Raw genomic sequence first — 22,258 nt, 5'->3', positions numbered from 1 at the left:
CCAAACAGACTGAGAACAACCTATATTATGGTTTGCTCTTTCCTCCCTGAAATATTTTTAAGCCTCCATATATTAGACACTATGCCAAGAACTACACAATACTCAAAAAAAATTCATGGTACAGTAGCCCCCCTCATCTGCAGGGGGCACATTCTAAGAACCCCAGTGGATACCTGAAACCAAGGATCATACCAAAGCCTATGTATACTATGTTTTTTCCTATACATACATCTCTATGATAAAGTGGATTTACAAATTAGGCACAGTAAGAGATTAACAGCAATACACTAGTAATAACATAGAACAATTATAAGAATATACTGTGCTAAGAATTATGTGAATGTGATCTCACTCTCTCAAAGTACCTTACTGTACTGCTCTCACCTTTCTTTTTGCCATGACGTCGGATGATAAAGTGCCTCCACGGTGAGGTAAGGTGAGGTGAATGACGTAGTACATTGGGATGTAGTGTCAGGCTACTCCTGGCCTCCTGACAGTCGGCCAGCTTGGAGGGTGGGAGGAAAGGAGGATGCCCGCAAGTGACTGACACCAAGGAAGGCCCAGCCCCGGCCGAGGGAGCACTGCTGTGCCACAGAGGGACGGCCATTAAGAATCTAAGTGCAGAGGAGAGGTTGACCCACTGGGTGGGCCACAGAGTCTGTGTTGCACTGTGGTTAAGAGCCTGTTCTCTGGAGACGGACGTCCTGAGTGTGTTTCTCATCTTCACTGCTTACTACCTCTGTGACCTTGTGCAAGACCTAGAGCAAAAACCAGTGTAGGCTCAATTTCCAAAGCCTTTGGAGGACTGTTTAGGTCCACCTCCTGTGTGTACCATCTGGTGGCCAGTCTAGGACCTTGGTGGGGATTTACCCCATGGTTCAATTCTCAAAGCCTATGTATGTAATTTGGGGCCAGGTTTCATGAATGCACAGCTTGGAGGCGAGCCCAAGCTTGAAAAAAAATGAAATAGAAAAGGCATCTGGTAAACATAAAGTTTCACGTCAGTGAAGGGTAATATTATTTTATTTGCCCTAAATGTGGCTTCTTTTGGGCTTTAATAGGAGACCGAAAATAGGATTTTGGGTTTTGCTGAATAAAGCTGTGTTCGTTTAGTCTCTCCAAATCCCTTCAGATTTTGTTCCCACCCCTCCTCAAACTAATATTTCAAGGCAAAACTGTCCTGATATTTTTAGTCTGGAAGTGTACAGCAGCCTGTGCTGGCGCTTGCCCTTTTGGGGAACATCTCAAGCATCATTAAGTCTTTCTGAAAGAACAGGTACCAGATCTGTACACAGTATTCCACCAACAGACACCCTGGGTCTTATAAAAATGAAAGAATGTGACATATTCAAATTTAAGAGAAATGCTAGGTATGAAAGTACATAAACCCCTCCATTGATGTATGACTTGCGTTACCTCTCAAAGCTGCCCTCGGCCTCTAATATCTTTACCCCCCTACTGCGCTACCTGTCAAGGTAGGGCTCATCTACTCAATAAATAACTTGTGAGCCCATCCTTGGTGGCTGTGGCAATGAACACAATGGGAAAAGCTCCTGTTAGCAGGGTGTTTGCATTCTAATGAGAGAAGGCAGGAAGAAGAGGGGAGGAAGGGAGGGAGGAAGAGAGGGAGGCCAGGGAGAGAGAGAGACAGGGAAAGATCAGATAACAACACATGTTGGGAAGAGAGTTACAATAGAGTGAGATAATAGACAATAGTGGGGTGTCAGGAAAGTCTCTCTGAGACACATGAAGGTCAAGAACAAGAGCATTCCAAGCAGGAAAATAGCTATTTCAAAGGCCTAATGGTAATCTTGGCACAACTGAGGAATGGACAATGGGTCAGAGGCTGGAATGGAGATGCTAAGGCAGGAAGCAGTACAAGATGAGGCCATACAGATGGTCACAAACAAGACTAACAAACCTTTGCAAGTCAGTGCAAGGAGGAGTTTGGATTTTACTCTAAGGGCGATGGAAGCCACTAATCATTTTTAAGCAGGGAAGTAACAAGTTCTGATTTACTTAAATTTTATTTTTTCTCTGTCAACACTGTGAAAGATGCATTGTACTTCTCCTTCGGGACCTGCTTCAAGCTGTGGGTCTTCAAACTGTTTTCTTCTGTCAAACATTCTTCCCTCAAGTCCAGGGCAGAATCAATCCCCCCTTCATCTTGGTCTTGAATGCAGATCTGCCATTATATATGCCATTTGAACTTTGGTGACCAATCTGATTTAACTGAACTGGAATGTTTCTCTTCTGAAAATGTAAAAATGGTATATAGATAAATAAATAAGTACACAGAAAAAGTGGAGGCACTTAGTAAGCTCTTAGTGAGTTCTGGTGTACTACGTGCCCTTAGCACTTAGAACCTAACACTTAGCACTTATTTTGTCCTAAATCCTCGCTGGTAATTTGTATTCTTGATTCATTCCAATGACTGACTTCCTTTAAGACAGAGATTTATATTACTGGTGTAATCTTCACCTAGTAGGGTTATAGGAATATCAAGAAATGGCAGAGATTGCTCTGTGTTCACCAAAGTCCACTTCTATCTCATCCTATGTCAATAGCTGGACAAAATTTCTCAGCCTCAGGCTTATATGAGCATGTAACTGAGTTCCAACTGGATGGGATTGGAAGTGATAGACGTTGTTTCTAATCGTAGCCCTTAAAAGCCTCTCATGGGTGATTCTTGTAGTCCCTTTTCTTGTTTGCTGGCAGAGAGTGAAGATTATGAAGCCCTGAGGAAAGCTCAGCAGAAAAAAGCCTGGGACACTGGATCACTGTAACGATTACCCATTGGGTTACCACATGAGGGAAAAATGAATCTTATTTTGATAAGCTATTAAGATGTCAGAGTTTATCTCTTACACTGCCAGTGTTATCATAACTAATACATCATCATATGTGTAGAATTTGTTCACTCTCAAATACGTTATCTCCTTTACTCTTTTCTATTATGAAGGATGCAAGGCAAGCCAATCTAATTATTCCTATTTTATAGAGAAAGATTCTTGGGAAAGCTGTGATTTTTTCCCTAGTAAGGCATGAACCAAATATTGAGCTCTTCGTTGTGCTTTAGGAAAAATAAACAGACCAAATCTAATAGGAGAGTGGAGAGTGGATTAGAAAGGAGTGCTTTTGAGAGACCGATAAGGAGACTGTCATAGTGATGAGGACGGCAAGAGACAAGATTCTGAAAAGTGAGTAAGGCAGTGGGAAGTGTGTGGAGGTGGCAGAGCGCCTCAGGGTACACCATCCTCTCTGCTGCATAGTCACCTATCTACTCATCAAAGTCCACACTGCAAAGCTAGGTGACTTATTTTAAAATGGGTGAAGGATATCAGAATTGAAAGTGAATGGGACCCATTTTGAGCAGGGGTTGTGGTTAAGGAGAAATGGGTGAGGCAAGAGACCCTTGGTAGGTGTAGAAGAAATACAGTCATTGTTTTATTATTATTACTTTAAGTGTACATTGTATCACAAAGAGCAAAGTTTGATTCACCTGGGTTATCTTTTGGCACATTTCAAGACTCAGCATGTAAGGAAAAGAAATGCTTTGGGATCTTCAACTGCTGACCTTTGGGTTTCGGACGGCACCTGGCTACATGTCTTCCAAATTCTTATTTCTAACCCAAGCTTCCTCCTAAAGCTTACACCCATATATCCATTTGCCAAAACCTAAGAGAGTCTTGTTACACCTTTTTCTGTTTCTCAATTTGATCTATCACCAGTTCTCTATAATTTTCCTCTTAAACATCTCTTAAATATGATTTCTCACTTTAATTTTAAAGTTGTTCCGGCTAACAGTCCTGATGCCGTCTCTCTTCAATTTATCACTAAAAATACACTTAAAAAAAGATAAAACTTGTCAACAACATCAAAATATATGTGTTAAAAATTAGTGGAATCCAAATGACTTTCAACAAATTACCAGAGATTAAAAAAGTAAAAATATAATTTTAGCAAGTTCCTATATAACCAGTGGAGACATGTCAAATTCACCACTCTGAAAAATACAGTAGGAAATTCTGAAACACAAGGTCTAAATCAACAGCAAATGGAACCAATCCCTCCTTTTTATGGAATATTCTGTTGAAAGCAGTCACCATGAAGCTTCCATTCCTATCCTTTCCACTTTATGCTTTTTTTTGTCTACAGTTGGCTCTTCCTAGTATATGTGGAACATATACTTGTACTTGTCCAATCATACCTGGTTCTTAAATAAATTATGGTTTCCAGGAGGGCACAGGTCATGTCTATTGCGTTCATCATGGTGTTTTTTAATGCCTAGCAGACAGCATAATGCCCAAGAGAAAATAATGTGCTCAGCACTGCTTTGTTCTTGGACTACAACTATCCTCTCACCCATAAAAAAAAGTTATGGTTAAAAAAAAGACAATTGGCAGTGATGCAGTATTTGGAAAGTGAAGTATTTCACATAAAGAATCATGAGTGAGGATAGAAAAAGAAATGTGTTACGTATTATTTTGTAATTCCTCTTCCCTCTTCCCCCGACCGCTGTAGTCCATTGGTTCAAAGAACAATAACTAGATAGTGGGCATAGGAAAAACTCCGACCTGTTTTGACTACACCTACAGATGGCTTTAGAGCTGCATAATCTCCATTTCTTCCTTGAGAATATTTAATCAACACCCAAGTGAACAGTGCCTGAAAACTAAGGCTGGCAAACACTTAGTGTATGGATATACAGTACAGTGACACAGTATAGATAAATCTCATCACATTTTGAAAGTGACTAATGTGGAAAATAAACATGAAGTCTACTGCAAAACATGTGAAAAATAATATCCTGAATACCCAGGAGATCTTCACACCTATGAATGCCTTTTTTTTTTTTTTACAGGAATTGGAGTAAAATGTTAGAAAACTGAATGTTCTGATAGAATACAAGAAGTAATGACCTCTATAAGATGGGAACAGAAAGGGTTAAGCAAAGACCTAGTTGAGATGCAAAGATAGCAGACTGAGAAAACAAGAGAGCTAAACACAATAAAGAAGGACTGCAAGGGAACCAACAATTCAGTAGCAGAATAAAAATCCCTATTGGAGGTAGTGAAGGGACAAATTAAGAATAGGACAAAAAATTTGTGATGCGGAGGGCAAACTTGAGCAGATCTCCCAAAATGCAGAAGAAAGATGATTCTTATAAGGAGAAATAAATGGCAGTTATAAAGAAGAATATATATAGACAATATGTGGACATCTAATATTACTTTTAAGAGTATTTCAGATTTTAACCTCATAGTACTGTAAAAGTTTATTTTATTAAAACTAATTTGGTGTAAGTATGTCTCAAATAGTCTAAATTATTTAAGGGAACATTTTAATGTAAGCATCAATAACATACAGAACATTTGTGAAGGTATAAGTAATGAATAAAGTTAACTTAGCATTAGGTAATTATTACTAGAAATAAAGGAAAACCAAGCATCAAAGCCTACTGTTATGGAAACCATGGCAGAAAACCCAAGAAATCACAAATTTAGTAGGGAGTCTGTATATGACTATTAAAAATTATAAAGCCTTGAGACGAGTGACTTGACTTATTTATGATGACGTATTTATGACGTATTTATGATGAACTTACATACATATACACATTAATCAAAAATTTCACCCTATCCTAAAAATAAAATCTCAAACAGAAGTTCTTTTGTTTAATTATTTATTACACAAATATTTGTTGAGAATCTATTATTTGTTAGACATTAGACTGTGTTCTAGGTGATGTAATGGTGAGCAAAGCAGCCTTCGAACACATCATCACTGAATCTTTAGTTCGATATAGCACGACAATAATCAATCAGATGATCACAAAATAGCCTGGTGAGTGCTGTGCTAGGGATATAAAGGTCTGCTGGGCCCCAGAAGAGAGGTCCCTCATCCTATCCTGTGATCCTGGGGACCGACGGGATCAACCCAAGCCATGGTTATCACCAGTATGAAAGCCAGAGGGAGAGGGGTCTTGGCAAACTGGAGGAGCCAGGAATTCTTTGTGTTTGAATCGAAGAAAGAGAATGAGAAGAGGTGTGGAGAGAAATCAGCCTGAAGAAGTAAACCACTCTGAGACGTTCGCTAGGACCCCAAGAGTGTCTTGAGTCTTCGTAAACATTGGGTTCGAAACAGACTCATGAGTTTCTTTGCACTTACACCTTTGTTCTTGTAGTGCGTTGGGCTTGTTAAAGAACTTGTACCTTCCTAAACCCCTTCTATACATCAAGTACTTTACATGTATTATTTCACTGAATTTCTCCAGGAATTTCATGAGGTAGTCATGACTATTTCAAGTGAATAAAATGAGTCATTCAACTAAAGTAAGCCAACCTTATTTTAATGAGAGGGAAACAGTGGCACAGAAAAATCAATTAATGTGCTGAAGATTAAACAGGAAGTGGCAATGCTGAATTCCTATGTAACTATCTACATCTACTGGACTGGGAGAGGATGATGAGGATGAAGATGATAAAGAGTATCACCATCGTCATCCTTTTAATAGCAACAAATACTGATTGCCAGGCTCCAGGTTTAGCATGTTATATTGGTTTATTTTCACAATACTAGGATTGTCTTTCTTTTATAGTTGAGCAAGCTGGGGCTTAGAGAGGTTTAGTAAATTCTGTTCATCATTAAGACCCCTCAGCCAAGCCGTGCTTGTGCCTTGGTCTCCAGCTCCAGTGGTACTCAGGCCTTTTCCTCCGTGTGGGTGCCCTTCCTCTGCCCAGGCCCTCTTCGTCCGATTGACTTTTACACCTATTTAAAATGCAGCTCAGGCATCACCTGCTTCACAGAATATTCCCTGATCCTTCTCACTCCCAGCCCTTATCTGACTGGTCCCACTACTCTGGATTCCATTTACAGTCTGAGCATATCTTCGTCCTTGAAATCCACACTTGGTTTTTTTCTTTATCTATGCTTCTCCCTCACAGTCTGTAAACTCATTGAGGAGAAAGATGCACACTATTCAGCTTGAGGTCACAACTACTTTTCATGCTATTTGAGACATTCTGGGTTTTCCAAGTTACAACAATTTGCTGAGAGCACTGAGCTGAGTGGTTGAGAATCATGAATAATTAAGGTAGGCTGAAGACCATATCACACTTAAGCTTAGAAAAGTGCATTCTGGGTCAAAATTAACCTCTGCTCCTTTGTGGAGAAGCCATTTTGTTTTGTTTTTCCTCCTAAAACAGTTGAAGGGCATTTTCTTTCTTTATACTTAGAAATTATAAAGAGTTCCAAGTTATGCCAAGAAATTAGTGTCATTTCGTTAATATTGCCTGGTGTATATTTTTCATTTGCAAGCTTCATATTTTTATTTAAGCTGGGGGCTTTATTATTATTATATTTTATTAATGAAATTATTTACTTTCTTCTGTCTTTCATGTCATTTGTGTTCTATGGTGAATTTCAACTTCGTTTCTGAATTTGGGTACAATTTGTGTAATTCTCTCTTTTAGCTCGAACTAATGTTTGCAGTGTTTTTTTTTTTTAATATGGCACATATGCCTTTCACCACTGTTTTGTCTCTTCTGATATGAAATTACCCCCTTTGTATGACTACAAACTCTAGTTTTAAATATTCTAGGTCCTCTTGACTCTTAATGAGAAAATTACTTTAAGGATGTGAAAGGGTTTCTCTCTTGTCTTCTAGCTTTCTATTTTCATAGGATGTTGAATTCTGGTATTTTTCCTCATATCCCTGATTTTTCTTTGTCTCCCATTCTACCACTGAAGTCCCTGTATTTTCCATGAATGGGATGATAAAGAGCTTCTCTCAGAGACTGTGTGGGTCCTTGTTTGCAATTCCTAAGCACCTTGTTCCTTGAGATGTGGCAAATGACTGGCCATGTTGACACTTTCTTCAGTCCAGGGTTGTTCTTACTTAATCTCACAGCAAGTGCTGAAAGTTTTTGGCACGTGGACATCATTCTTTCTAAAATTCTACTGAAAAAAAGGTTTTCTTTCTTTAAGTCATGTTGGTCATTGTACCATAATTCTAAGTCTCATGTATCCTATTTACACAGAAAGATTTCATATTAATTTATAATCAAATAAAATAGCTCAAAAAATAAATGACAAGATTTATCTATAATTTTTATTTTTAAGTTTTACAGAGAACCTTTGCTCATATAATCAGTAAACACAATAAAAATTATAATATTCACTTATATTATTGGCAGAGTATCTCTTTTCAGGTAATGACCGTAGATATGTAAAGAAATGATTCAACTAATACAGTGTAATATTATGTAAGTTTAAGGTGTACAGTATATTAATTTGATACACTTACCTACTGAAAAATGATTACTATAATTATATTTCAATAAAGCTGAAAGAAAAGGTGCAACTAATAGAACTCATATAATTGCATTATCAGGGACAAAGCCAGAGGTACAGAGGAAAGCCCTGGGGTGTCCTACTTTGGCTGAAGCCACCATCTATCTCCCCATTCTCTAGAAACTGGTGCTTCTCTAGAAACCTGTGCCCCATTTCTTGTCCTTCCAATGGTCTGTGCTGGTCTTGTTCTCTATTTAACTGCAGTTTTTTCATTGTAGAAGCCAGGAGTGTGTTCACGAGAGCAAGGCTATCAAACATTTTTTAACAGTTCCTGCACTGTATTCAGAATCATTACAGTCCCATCATGGCTCCATTGGAGCAGATGCAAGTGCTTTAACTCTTTTCCCTCCAAATTATATTTCAATATGCTTCTTGGTCTTCATGCAAATAGTTCCCTACAATGTGTCCCCTGTAGCCCAAGAGCTGTCTTAGCATGTCTGAATGTACATTTTAGAGTTAATAAACTATAGGCTGCTGGCTTGGAGCTCTGCTCTATGTATGACTGAGCTTTACTTTGATTGATGGAATTTACTGTGGGCACGTCTCTTGTCTTGCACATTCCTGACTATTGGAAGGCCTCAGGGACAAGAAACTGCACCAGCATTGCATTGTAACTCATAGAGGACTCTGAGTACCTTCAGGAAGATGTAGCACTCAGTGGTCTTGCTTCCATGTCGGTTAGTTTTTCTATGGAAGCCTGCCATTCTGCATGTGCACCCTTCATCCGTGAAATTCATCAGGACTCAAATGAACTCAGTTTTGAGGCAGTCTGAACTACATAAGCCTTTTTTTTAAAGAGGGGAAAAGCCAGGACTGGAAGCTTTGGGATTAAACATAGTGTTGATTTATGATTTGTGTAAGAGGGCTGGTCTATATAATATTTATAATAACAATAGCAGTAATACTGATACCGGTGTCAGCTCTCAGATGTTGAATATCTGTGTTCTAGGCTCTTTCCCAGGAGATTAACCTACAGAATCACATTTAGTCTTTACTGCATCTCCATCAAATAGTAATAACAATCCTCATTTAAAAAAGAGGAATCTGAATTATTGGAGAGGTTAAAAACTTACCACAGGTAACATAACCTAAAAGTAGTAGAAACTGCTCTGATTCGCTCTAAATCCTGTTACTTTTAATCACTCTACCATTAATAAAATGCTGGCAAATGTGTTTCCTGATATTGGTGAAATTGTACTTACATCATCACTACATATTAATTCTGGGATATTTACTCATTGATAGCAGACTCCAGCTCTGTCTGTCAGTATAAAGATCAAAAGACCAGCTCCCATGTATGAGGAAAACAAGACAGGTGGAGGATTGAAAGCAGAATGCAAAAATAGAAAACTGGAGCAGAAGTCCAATGAGTGAATGGGGAAATTAATTCAAGGGTGAGAAAATCTCCAGTTCAGATACCCAATGAGTGAATGTCCAGAACTCAACCCAGCACAGGACCACTGAACTTGGAGCAATGTGTTGATGAGGGTGAGTCTACGGTCAAAGGTACTGCTTTTGTTCACATAGCTCAGGGAGGGGCCATTGGATGGGCAGGCAGGAGTCTCCACCCTTTACAGCATCTCTTCTCTCCCAGGACCACAAAGCAGCCTAACGGAGAACCTTAGCAGTCTGGAGGGCCTGCTCACTTCTTAAAGTCCTGTAGAGTCAGTCCATACCCACTAATTGTCCTTATTAGCTCTTCATCTTTGATCCAGTGGAAGCTTCCTTCCTTTAGTTTCACCAGAACAGATTTAGTTCTGAAGATGCTCACATCTCTTGGCTTCAACAGTGGAAGAAACACTCTCCAGAATGCTTTAATTTTCTTTTCGCAGCAGAAACCAGACCAAGCCGAATAAAGTGAAAACAGGAACAACAAAGGTAATTTTTCTCATCCTATAGGGAGATAGTGTTGGCTCAGAAAACTTCTAGTTGTAATGTTAATAGAGAATGCTTTCAGTTGGGCAAAATGTACATTAGCAATTAGACCTCTTCTGGGCACCCCAAGGGAAAGAGTAAGTCTGAGGGATACAAGTTTCTGGGGTACTACCTTTGCTTAAGGTAAAGCAAAACTTTACAGCAGTCAAAGCTGTCCAGAGGTGGAATGATTTCTATCAGGAGAGGATCTATACATAGAAAAAGCACATGTTGCTAGCCATGAACTAAGAGGCCAGATAAGCATTTGGTAGGTATGTTGGAGATGGGGCTCTAATATGTGGAAGATCAGACTAGAGTTTTTACAGTTCCTCTGTCAGTTAGCTATTGCTGCATAACAAACCACTTCAGAACTCAATGGCTTAAGACAATAAGTGTCTATTGTTGCTTACCTTGTCTATGGGACGGCTGGATGGTTCTTTCAGTCTGGTGGGTACGTCATACCATATGTAAAATGGAAGGATGGGGCTATTTCAACCTTCCCAATTACTTTGAAATCTCTCTAGAAAAGTGCTATGAAAGGTTTATGAAATGCAAGAACTATTTGTGGTTATAGAACTCAATTGCTATAAACACCATTGTGTTTTGCATACCAGATTTCCTTGGAAACTTGATAAATAATGTGGACCAAAGAGCTCTGATGCAAAAATATGAAAGAGCCTTGCCGTTTAATGGGCGATTACTATTTGCAGGCTCTCTACTGTAGACTTACTATCCCATTTAAACTTCACCACAGCTCTATGAGATTTGATGTTATGCTTGTACTTATTTCTCAAAAAAGTAAATTGAAGTTTTTGAGAAGTTGAATAACTAGTCAAGGTCAATTAGTAAATCTGTGGTTGAGTCATCAATGAACCAGGCCAGATTCCTAAACTTGATTTGTAAGCAGCTCTCTCTGAGTTAGTTTTTTTTCAATTCATACAGATCAAAGTCAGATAAAATTTATTTCTTTTCCTTTTTTTTCACTTAAAGTGTTCTCATATCTTTGGTACTTTCTACCCTTTGTCTATACTGGGGCCTTGGTGGCGAATCCAGGGAGAAATGAGTCTCACTCTTTAATATCAGGGAACTTCGTAACTGACTTGACGTTCTGGGCACTGCAACCAAGTGTTGGCAGTAAGGTCACATTTTACCCAGTTCACATATCTGTCTATGATACCTTGAGGTTTTCTTCAACCTCAGATTTTATGAAAACTAGCTAAGACTTTGTCATCCTTGTTCTGGGATAAATGCTCAGTATGTCTGTCTTCCTATTTGGTTCATGAAAAAGCAAATATATATATATATACCCCACATGCTACAGTTCCTTAGATGATCTGATGATGTACATGTAAGAGTTACTCCTTCTTAATTAGCAAAAACCCTGAAGTAGGGGTTTGATCTCTGAGACAGTCACCTTGACACCATTCAGGTGCACTGAATCAGGTCTTTGTGTTTCACTCTCTCTCTCTGTCCTTACTGGTCTATTCAAGAATGTCATTTCTTTAGAATACACATAGACGTGTCTCCACTTGCCCACTGGGGCATTGTTCACCTTTAATTGGCTTTGTCACTGGAGCATTACTTCCTCCAGGAACTCTAGCAAATGCCTGGCTCCTGGGTTGCACCTCAGCTTAGAAATGTTTACTGCTTGAATTCAAGAATTCTTCCTAGACGTGTCCCTTCATAATCTCAGCATCTGATCCTTTCTTTCTTTCTGCTTCTTTCTCTCCTGTGGAGTCTAAAGGGAGATACTGTATATTGGCTTGGAGCAGGCAACATAATTCCTGAATTTGGGCCCAAATTCTTTCATTGGGAATTAAAAATGGATTCATCGTAACTTAACAAATGTTTATTGGGGACTTACCGCTAGCAAATCTGGAGCTTCACTAAGTACAGAGCTCATATTTAAGACTATTTTAGATGGGTATGTTTTAACTTACTTCTAAAAATTATTCCATTCAACTCTTTTCTTTGAATATGTAACTGGCATAGCCAAACCCTGGTTCTCCAGATACTAGTACTCAGCACCAGGAAAATGCCATGGAGAGATGCTTATGCAGACTAGCAGCTCCACTAAGGATACCAGCTAACCTGAGGATAGGACAAAGGTGGAGAATAGAAGAAAGCATATGAAAGAGTGCTGCTTAAGAAAAGCTGACCTGGACATAGGACGTCAGGACACACACATTAAGCCTCCCTCTTCTGTCCCCCTTAGTAGTTTGTGGGGGTCTCCTATTTACCTATTTCATTCTTCCTCAGATTATCTGGATCCAAATCTAAGTTCTACCAATTGCTTTGCTGCTAACTGAGCTAGGACCGATTACTTACCTCTCTGAGCCTCAGTCACTTCATCAAAAACATGAGGGACTTAGACTACCTACTCTCAGTGCTCTTGAGATGATTAAGTGAAACAATATATTACACTGAAAACTCTAAGACTGATGAAAGAAATTGAAGAAGACACAAATAAACAAAAATATATTCCATGCTCATAGATTGAAGAATTAATTTTGTTAAAACATTTATGCAACCCAAAGCAATCTGAAGGTTAAATGTAATCCCTATCAAAATTCTGATGACATTTTTTAAAAAAGAAGAAAAGCAATCCTAAAGTTTGTATGGTACTTCAAAAGTTCCCAAATCACCAAAGCAATCTTGATGAAGAACAAAACTGAAGGCATCACACTTCTTAATTTCAAACTATATTACAAAGCTGTAGTTATCAAAACAGTATGATACTGGCATAAAAACAGACACACAGAACAATGGAAAGGCATAGAAATATGGAAAAACCCAGAAATAAACCCAGGCATGCTCAATTACTTTTCAAAAAAGGACTCAAGAACACACAAAGGAGAAAAAATAGTCTCTTTAATAAATGGTATTGGGAAATAGGATTGCCACATGGAAAAGAATGAAACTAGACCCCTGTCTTAGACCATACACAAAAACCAATTCAAAGAGGATTAAAGGTTTGAATGTAAGACCTGAAGCTGTAAAACTCCTAAAAGATAACACTGGTCTTGGGAATGCTTTTTTGTATCTGACCCCAAAACCAAAGGCAATAAAAAGGTAAAAATAAATAAAAAGCTGAGCAATAAATAAAAGTTTGTTAGCAATAACAAACTAAAAGTTTCAAACTAAAAGCTTCTGATGAGTTAAAGAAACCATGAACAAAATGAAAAGGCAACCAATAGAATGGGAGAAAATATTTACAAAATATTATGTCCAATAAGAGATTAAAACAAAATATACATAAAGAACTCATATAACTCAATAGCAAAAACAAAAACAAAAACAAATGAACAAAACAACCCACCAACATAAGCCAATTAAAAAATGTGCAAAGAGCCTGAATAGACATTGTTCCAAAGAGGATATACAAGCTGCCAACAGGTAAATGAAAAGGTGTTTTGACAAGAATAGTCATCAGGGAAACGCAAATCAAAACTGCAGTGAGATATCACATCGCACCTGTTAGGGTGGCTTTTATAAAAAAAACAAGAGGTAACAAACACTAGTGAGGATGTGGAGAAAAGGGAACCCTTGTGCACTGTTGGTGGGAATGCATAGATTGTGGAAATGTATCAGTATAACCACTGTGGAAAACAGTATTGAAGTCCCTCAAAACATTAAAAGCAGTCTACCATATGATCATGATCCCATTTCTGGGAATATATCCAAAGGAAATAAAATCATTATCTTGAAGAGATGTCTGTACTCCCATGTTCATCATAGCACTATTCACAATTGCCAATATGGCTAAGTGTCCATCAAAGAAAGGTTGGATAGGGAAAATACATTATATATCTATATGCATACATGTGTGTAATATATTAAGTAAAACATGTTAATAACTATATTATTATATAACATATAATAATAACATATATATTATTATAAATGTAATATATATGTATACACATACAGTGGAATATTATTCAGCCTTTAAAAACAAGGAAATCCTGTCATTTGTTACAACATATTGCAAATGAAATAAGCCAGACAGAGACAGACAAATCCTGCATATCATTTACATGCTGAATCTTTTTATTAAAAAAACTGAACTCATAGACACAGAGTAGATAGTGGTAGCCAGGGGCTGGGGGTTGGGGAAAATAAGAGGTTGGTAAAAGGATACAAACTCTGGCTCTTGTGAAAGATAAAAGATAAAGGATAAATAAGACCTGAGGATCTGATATATAACATAGTGACTATAGTTGATAACATTGTGCTGTATAATTGAAATTTGCTAAGAGAGTTGAACTGAATATTCTTACCAAAAAACCAAAAATGAGGTGAATATGTGAGGTGATGGATGCATTAATTCACTTGGGGGGATCCTTTCACACTGTATATACATAGATCAAATCATTGGGCTGTATGCTTTAAATATCTCAGAATTTTATTTGTCAATCATACCTCAATTAAGCTGAAAAAAATGAGGCAACACATGTATTTAGCTTAGTATCTGGTAGGTCGTAAGGGTTTAATAAGTGCTAAAATTATCTTTACAGGAAAAAATACATATAAAGTTCTTTCACATTTCATAAACCAAAAATTCAGGGTGTCCCGAAAAGTGGACAGACTTCCAAGTGCTCTTGAGCTGAGCAGGTGTGTCGGCTGAGCCCGAGGGAGGCAGTGACTGTTGGCCTTCAGAGAAGGATCCAGCCGTCCTCCGCTGACCCCGTGGCCAGAGCTCTTTATGGCACTGGTTTCCTTCTGAATCAGACTTGTGTGATCGTTCTTACTGATAATCTCATTCCTGTTTAATTAATCAAACACCGCAGGCGCTAACCCAGAGGCTCTTTTAAAAAAATCTGATTGTAACGGTCCCAAGAAGCACAACAGGCTTAGTCAAAGGTAGAATCTTGGGTTTCCTACATCCTTGTTCTCCACACCTCAGAGATGCATTGTACGAATGCCTTTCAAAAAAAGGGGAACTGGGGACATTTCCTCCTGTCCTCCCAAGGTAATTTAAAAAAATAAAAGAAGTTTTTATAAATGCCACAACGCTGCTTTTTATCAAGGCCATCAGCTTCACAATACGTTACCTTATTTATTGTTTCCTTTTTTCTGGCCTGAGGTAGAGGGTCCCTCTGGCATATCCTCTAACGGGGAAAGAGTGTGGGTATTTGTTTCTTCACATATAATCAGAACAGTTGTTGTCAGGACATTATTCTCAAGGTGTTTCTTACAGTCACTTTTAAAACTGAGGAAATTTATTTTTACTCTGTACAAAGTCTCTGCTCGAGGCTTTGCTTTCTCATATGTCAGGGATACTGTCTGCACAAGTACCAAAGTGTGTGAAAGGGAAGGTAAACGACATAGCTACGGAACCATGACATAATAAATGCTGTGGGTGATGGGGAACACAAAATTGGGTGGTTTCGAAGATGGATGACAGCAGGATCCTCATTATTCAGAGTGGGCATGCCGTCTATAGGCTGAATCATATGTTTGTTTCAGCAGTTTCTCATTTTCTGACACTACAAAATGCTCTAGACTGCCCCCCTCCTAGAATGAGCCATACCTCCAAGGATACTTTGGTTCCTTTTATTTGAAAGTGGTATTAATATGCTGTCCTATCAATTCTTGAGAATGGAGTATTGAAATATTCATTTATAATCATGGATTTGTCTAATTCTCCTTGTAATTCTCTCTATATTTTTTTACATCCTGTATTGTGATAGGTGGCTAAAGATTTAGGGTTGTTTGGTCTTGACCCCTTTTCATTATGAGATGTATTTCTTTCTGCCTAATAATGTTCTTCGCTCTGAACTATACATTGTCTTATATCGATATAGCTGCTACTGATGAGTATTTACATGGTATATATTTTCTATCTTTTGTTTATTTAACCTATGTGAATATTTATATTTGAAGTATGTTGTAAGAAGCATGTAGTTGGATCTTGGGACATTTTTATCCAATTATAATCTCTGATTTTAATTATTATATTTATATCATTTATACTTAATGTGATTATTGATGTTTAGGTTAAAATCTAACATTTTTCTTTTTCTATTTTTTTGTTCTCTGTTCCCACTTGTCTTCTCTTTTCCTGGACTGATTTGGTTACTTGAATTATTTTATGACTTGATATTATCTCCTGCATGTTTCTACCTCTGACCCATGTAAGGTTCAGTGATGTCTTGCTTAGATAATTGTAATCTTCCTGTGATAACTGGGCTAGATCAGATGCGAGCAGCCCTTCTTACATATGGGGAGTCTCAGCAACTGCCTTCTACAAGGATCCTGGATTTTCTCCCCCGTCCTCTTTTTCCTGAAGCCTTCTTTGAAAAATCTCTGGACAATATTTTTCCTCTATTTTACCTCTGTTTTCTAAATATTCATTGATATATTTGCATTGAGTGTGTTTACAGTTAAAGTTTCTGTACATGGTAAGATGTACATGTCAATAGCAGAGTCCATCATAGACTACAAAAATTTTCCACAAGTATTACTATATTAATTCTCACTATATCCTTTTGAGCAAAACTGAGACACAGAGAGGCTATGAAACTTGCTCTGGGTCACACAGCAGTAATCATTGTAATAGGGTCTTGAATTCAGATCTTTAGACTTTACCATAGGGCATGGCTTGGATTTTCATGCTGTAATCATCCTTTGTCCACTGCTCTATATTCTGGAAGACTAAACAGCCTTGTCACATCTATGGAATTAGAAAATACTGTGATGTTTTCATCATTATCATCATCAGGGAAGCAATAGGATATGGAGGTCACTGACAAATCTCTGTCCCTATTTCTGAGAATGGGCTGATTCACAGTGGTGGGGTTCCATAAAGCATGTAGGGCTGGAATTCATAGAGAGCCACCCTGAAACTCTAAGGATAACCTTAACCTTGAAGTTGAGGAAGCTCTGGTCAGAGTTCCACTAAATTATTTAGACTCTATGGTGCAACCTAATGGAATAAATGAGAAGAAATCACAGTGGATTAAGTATTAGACCACAGGCCAAAAAAAATTTGATAAATGAGATACTGGGAAACTTTACACATGGGTTGCCAGCACTTGCTCCAGTTTATGGCCAGATTTTTATTATTTCTTCATACCAATGTATTAGACAAATTCTGGGGACAGAAGCTAACTTAATCAAAATTATAAATGAAGCAAAAGATTTTTTACTCTTTGAAAATGTAATGGCACAGAATTTGTCTGTGTATTCTTCATACACTTTCTGAGTAGATCCCCTGGTTTAGAACTTGCCATGTCCCCTCTTTTGGCTGTATTCAATTCCCTTAGGTAGAGGACACTTGAGCATATCAGAAGAACTTAGACCTATTCTGAGCTCTGAGATAAAGCATGTTACATAGTCAGTGGGACCTTAAAGGGCAGACTAGTCAGTTATATAGTCAGTGGGACCTTAGAGGGCATGGGTTAAGGAATCAGCAGCCTTTGTCAGGAGGAGACCAAGTTTAGACTCTCAGACCTTCTTTATCCCTCAGTGTCCATACCTACAGGATGGGGATAATGGTCGGACCCACACTATAGGGGCTTTCTGAGTATTAAATGAAATAAATTACACATGAAGCAGTTAACACAGTACCTGACACACACACCATGAATGCAGGTCATCATCATCATCATCAGGCAGTTATTATCATCGCCATTCATTCAATAATCACATGAGTTGAAGTCAACTCATTTTGATTGCTAGACCAGTTCAGACACAATGATCTAGTTTTAGTAATTGAATGTCTACTTGTGCTTGAGAGAAATCTACCTTTTTGAATTAGGAAGGTCCCTTTCTCATACAGTCTGGGCTCAATAAACATTATTAAATCAATGTCAAGATAAGAATCATTGGTATATCAGAGGACAGCATGACGATACAATCAGAGGATTTAAATCAGAAGGCAAAAATTTAAGTCCACTTGGCACTCTGTAGCTGTATAAAGGGATGAAGTGAGCATATTTGGCTCCCAAATTCACTGTTTACATGTGTTATTCCTCTTATCCTGGGGAACAGTAAAGATAGGGATGGAAAGAAGCCAGGAGTGTGACTCCAGTGAAATTTCCTTCACATGGAAACATAAGTGATGAGGAATAAGTGCTCCTGATATAAATAATAATCAATAACTCTTGAGTTTGTGTGACAAGTAATAATTCATTATTTTATTTGACTTCATATGTTGCAAAGAGTTAGGTAATTATTATGGATTAAAAGTTATGCCTTTCATCTATTACTGTGTAGTTCTGTCTGAGCACGACTCTGTATTTTGAACTAGTGATAGATTGCTGCAAAGGATTAGACTGATAATTTATTTTGAAGTGAGTTAGACAAATTGGCCAGAGAGTATGGCCTAGTGGAAAGTGGATGTTTCTGAATATCATCAGGGAGAGACTACCTGTTTCCACCCGTATGAGTCTTGTGGTCTTGGACAAATAATAAATGTCTGTCAACTTCAAAGTACTTACTTACTATTCATGAATACTTGAAAAACATATAGGATGATACATGCAAGTATGCTGGGCATGCAGTAGGCACTTAATAAAAATTAATATCCTCCCTGCCTTTTCTCTTTTTCTGTAGATGATACTCCTGTAGAAATTGAACTGGCTGATCCTGAGGTTGCCTCTCCATTTAACATCCCTGTCATTTTATTCCTTGGAGTGCCAGGTGTGTAATTGGATTAACGATGTAATAATAAGAACACAAATGCAATCATTTGTTATCATTGATGGGCAACAGTTGGAATATATGATGTTAAATTTCTTACCCAACATGATCATAACATAATATTCCTAGCCAGTCTTCCTCACTGCTACAGTACAGTGATAATTAAGGTTCATCAGACAACAATGAGGAAAAATGCTGCTGTGTTTTCTGAATCATCAAAAGGAGCCAGGTTCTCTTCAGCTGGGTTCAAGTGTAATCAGTCCCATGCTTTCTTGATGCATGAAACAGTGATGAAAGCTTTAGTCCTAACCAGCAGTTTCACTTCAGAAATTTCAACTTTTTGGTTTTGGTAAACTTCTGCTTACAGCCATGACAGAATAACAGGGTTCAGCTGTACTTTCCACCTGAAATGCTAAAAGCCTGGACAGATTACACAAAGCAATGGTAGTCATATGTTGGAAAACAGCAGCACAGGAGAGTAAGGCCTAAGAGAGGGGAAACAAGCAAGTAAGCTCCAGATGGTTCTGGCTTAATGCCTGGAGAGAGGATCAAGGACACCCCTCAAGGAAGAGGACCCTCCCAGAGCCCAGCAAACTCCCTGCACTGAGCAGATGGAACTGAAAATCTGGGGAGGCCAAGAAAGCTAGGGTTTCTTGTAAAAGTATAGAAGAGAAGACCTGAAATGAGAGAAGAGAATTGCACAGAGATAGTAAACTCTAGAGATTTCAAAGGGTCGTCCTCCAGCCTGCAGGAGAACCAGTAAGTGTATGTTTGAAAGAATGTTGTTCAGGTGGAGATAAATTGATACCATATGGGAAGTCAGATTTACAGGAAAGAACATTATGATCACCATAAACAACACATAACTGGGTAAATATAAAAGGCTAATTTTCATTCTTGTATTTTCCCTTAAAGGATACCTGTTTATAGCAAAAATAATTGCATTGCAAGGTGAAGTTCATAACATACATAAAAGTAAAAGATACAACACTGGCACAAGGATGAGAGAAGTGGGCAAAGATATTAGAGTATTTCAGGTCACCGCCTTTGTAAAAGGGGTTGTGCAAATGGCAAGTGGAAAGTGGTATAGTGAAGGGTTGGCTGGGTAGTGTGCAGAGGTACAACATTTACTCAACAGGTATTTTTGAGATATAATTTACATGTAACATTATATTAGTTTCAGTAATACAATAAAATGATTTAATATTTGTATATATTGCAAAATGATTGCCACAATAAGTCTACTGACCATCCATCAGTACACACAGTTACCTATTTTTTTAGCTCAATAAATTTTGATGATTTAAGGATGCACATTTTTAACCTTAGAGGACTTATATTTATAAGCCTATCTAAAAATCTAATAAACTAAATAAAATGAAACACTAAAAATATACACACACGAAAATAAACTGCAGGGAAGAAGCAACAGAGGAGCAAAACCCAAGGAAAATGATAAAGAAAAAATAATGTTACTTGAATTCAATCATAGCAATAAATACATTAAATGTGGGCTAAACATTCCAGTCAAAAGTGAAAGATTGTTAAACTATATAAACACTCAAGAACCAACTATATGCTTACTACAGGAGATATAAGTTATATAAAAGTTACAATGAGTTGAAAATAAAAGGATGACAAAGATCTATCATGCAAACACTGATTAGAAAAGAGCTGAGTTGGCTATATTAATGTCCGAGAAAATACACTCCAAAATGAAGAGTATTATAAAGGCTAAAGTGGGCATATCTTATTGATGAAAGGGATGATTCATCAAAAATAAATAAGAATTCTAAGTATGTATGTATGTACAAGTATTAGTTAACAGAGATTGCAAATTCATATGCAAAAAGTGACACACCAAAAGGGGAAATCAATAGAATTCAATATCATAATTGGAGATGTCAATATCTTTCTCTCATTTTTGATAACAAAAGTAAATAAAAATATCAATAAGCTTAGAAGATCTGAACAACAATAACAATCAACTTAATTTATGTTATTAACAGAACGTAAACCCAATAACTACAGAACGTGCAACTTTGCAACTGCCCATGTGATGTTCACTAAGCTAGGCCAGATGATGGGCCATAAGAAGTCTAGTTAAGAAGTCTGAAGGCTTAGAGAATATGTTCACTGGCTTCATCAGTATGAAATTAGATATCAATATGATATTCTGAAAAAAGAAACCAAACCAAATCTATAGTACTAAGCAACACACATATAACTAATCCACAGGTTAAAGAAGAATTCACAAAAGAAAGTGGAAAATATCCCAAAATGAGTGATAATCAAAGCAAAACACCTCTCTTATTGCATGCACCCAAAACAATGGTTAGGGGAAACCCTTTAACTGTCAATGTTCATATTCAGTACTACAGAGGTTCTAAACTCAATGACTTTTTCTTGACTGTATCAATGTCAACATCCTGGTTTTGATATTGTGCCATAAAATTTCAAGATGTTACCACTTGGACAGAAGGTACAAGAAATTCTTCTGTGTTATTTCTTAGAACTGCATATGAATCTAAAATGATCCCCAAATAAAAAAGTTTAATTTTAAAGTCAAAGACCTAGGGTAGGTTTTGGCAAGCGATGGACCATGAGCCAAATCCTATCCACTTTTTAAATAACTCGGAAGCTAAGAATGTTTTTACAGTTTTCCATGGCTGCTCAAAAAGTAAGACTATATGGCAGAGACCATGTATGTCTCCCAAAGCCTACTTGTTTACTAACTGACCTTTGCAGAAAGTGTTTGCCAACCTTTGACTAGGAAGTTTCTGTTCCTCTCTGGATGCATAAACTTCCTGTAGCCTATCCCTCCACAAGTAAAAATAAAAATTCTGGACAAAATACAAGAAGAGTTACTTTGACTCTTAAAAGTAAGCAAAAGCAGGCAAATTATGGAGGAAAATAGAAAGTTACAAAGGTGACTCACATCAGATGTGTTTTCCAGTGTTTTTTTTTTGTTGTTGATTTTTGGCTTTTCCGGAGGAGCGAGTCCCTGTTATAAGTCGCACGGCATTGGCAGCTAAAACTCAGGTAAAAACCCTACTTGATTAGGTGAGACTCACCTAATTAAGTACAGACTTTCTGCCTGATGGAGCAGGGAAAGGGCAGGGAAGGCGAATCCCGAAGGGAAAACAGGAAAAGTAAATCGAAATTTTTCCTTGGTTTACTGGATTTTTTATAGCATTATTTTGTTGAGCAAATGCTTCTCAATTTGATGTATGCCTTTGATCAATTTCCAGATTTAGAGTTGCTTTGGTGAGTTTGGTCCACTTTTAGTGCGGATTTTTAGAGCTAAGATTTACTAAGCACTTTTCTCAGACATTCCAGAAGT

Source organism: Manis pentadactyla, chromosome 3 (assembly GCF_030020395.1).
Source record: "Manis pentadactyla isolate mManPen7 chromosome 3, mManPen7.hap1, whole genome shotgun sequence".
Taxonomy (NCBI): Eukaryota; Metazoa; Chordata; class Mammalia; order Pholidota; family Manidae; genus Manis; species Manis pentadactyla.
The sequence above is the reverse complement of the archived record's forward strand: the minus strand, read 5'-3'. Positions refer to the sequence as shown.